The sequence below is a fragment of the Lissotriton vulgaris genome, chromosome 1_1 (genome assembly GCF_964263255.1).
Source record: "Lissotriton vulgaris chromosome 1_1, aLisVul1.2, whole genome shotgun sequence".
NCBI lineage: Eukaryota > Metazoa > Chordata > Amphibia > Caudata > Salamandridae > Lissotriton > Lissotriton vulgaris.
The window spans coordinates 412086347-412088437 of record NC_141685.1 but is presented as its reverse complement, the minus strand read 5'-3'; positions in this window follow the sequence as shown (position 1 = coordinate 412088437).

Below are 2091 nucleotides of genomic sequence, written 5' to 3'. Positions count from 1 at the left end.
GTGATAAACCAGAGGGTGGCAGTGGTGAACCAGAGGGTGCTGTGATGAACCAGAGGGTGGCAGTGATGAACCAGAGGGTGACAGTGATGAACCAGAGGGTGGCAGTGGTGAACCAGAGGGTGCTGTGATGGACCAGAGGGTGGCAGTGATGAACCAGAGGGTGGCAGTGGTGAACCAGAGGGTGCTGTGATGGACCAGAGGGTGGTAGTGGTGAACCAGAGGGTGCTGTGGTGAATCAGAGGGTGACAGTGATGAACCAGAGGGTGGCAGTGGTGAACAAGAGGGTGCTGTGATGAACCAGAGGGTGACAGTGATGAACCAGAGGGTGGCAGTGGTGAACCAGAGGGTGCTGTGATGAACCAGAGGGTGACAGTGATGAACCAGAGGGTGACCGTGATGAACCAGAGGATGGCAATGATGAACCAGAGGGTGGCAGTGGTGAACCAGAGGGTGGCAGTGATGAACCAGAGGGTGACAGTGATGAACCAGAGGGTGGCAATGGTGAACCAGAGGGTGCTGTGATGAACCAGAGGGTGACAGTGATGAACCAGAGGGTGACCATGATGAACCAGAGGGTGACAGCGGTGAACCAAAGGGTGGCAGTGGTGAACCAAAGGGTGGCAGTGGTGAAACAGAGGGTGGCAGTGATGAACCAGAGGGTGGCACTGATGAACCAGAGGGTGGCACTGCTAGACTGCCCAGGAGCCCTGTGGGTGCCCAGGGGTTGTGAGCCCACAGGCTACTGAACTGCCCCGGGGCCCAGTGGGTGTGAGCCCCCGTGCTGCTGAACTGCACCGGAGCCCTCTCAGTGTGAAGTTCATTTGTGCTCAATTGCCTGGGAGCCCTCTGGGTGTGAGCACACATTGTGCTAACTGTCCCCCTGCCCCCAGTACATATATACCCGTACCGCGCAGCAACATTATGCTCTTGCACCATGAAGTCTGGTGCCTGGATGCTCTTGATCCGTGTAGGTGGTACCACCATCTGGTTCAGTCAAAATGTAAAGTCATAACTTGTTACATAGCACCAACAAACACGTGTCCCCCCTGGCACTGGTATGCACATGTACCACTCTCAACACCAGTGACACTCTATATCTGCACACCTCAAATATCTGCTGGTCTAGCAAAGTCTTTAACCATAGGATTAGCACAGTGCCATCCACGCCGAGATAGAAAGGGACAAAGTCTTTTGCAATTTCTACAGCAAAGTCTTTAAGCATATGTTAGACCTGGTCTCCCTTCCAGTTTTATGCTGTTGTCTCCTCAGTTTTGTATATTTTTGCTGGTTAGATGCTTTGGGCAATGTAGCACTGCTATTCATTGCCACAGTGCAAGTGCTCCCTATTGTAAAATACTGTAATGGATTGGTGACTCCATGATTGGCTTATTTGATTTACTTGTCAAACCCTAGTAGGCCTGTAGATCAAATGCTGCAAGAGGGCTTGCAGCACTGATTGTGCTACCCACAGAAGCAGCTTGTAAAGTCCGTCACAGGCCTGCCATTGCAGAGCTTGTGTGCAGTCTAGTACTGCCATGTCGACTTGGTAAGCGCACCCACTTACCAGTCCCTAAACCTTCCCTTTTTTATATGTTAGCCACCGCTAAGGTAGGCCTTAGGGCAGGGTGCATTGTATGTGAAAGGTAGGACATGCCCTGATGTGTGTAGCATGTCCTGATAGTGAATTACAGCCCATTTTGTTTTTCACTATTGCAAGGCTACTTGTCCGCATAGGCCAGAATGGGCAGTTTGATTATACATTGTAGAAAAACCAATTTAGTATACCTGAACTCAGAATGATAAAATACAAATTTTAGTAAAGTTGGTTTTAACATTCTGTGTTTGAAAATACCACTTTTAGAAAGTAGGTATTTTCTTACCTAAACCATCCAGCCTGCCTCTGCTAGTTTGTGTATTGCATGTCTGGTTTGTGAGTGACAGGGGCTGAGGGGCCTCCACGATCGAGGGTGAGTAAGCACTAGGCTGAATAGACATATCTGCATTGGGAGTGGTGGGAAGAGTAGCACCTGTGCCTGAATAGGGCTGTGCCTGCCTTCCACAATGCTGGCTCCACCTCCTGTGGTGCATCTG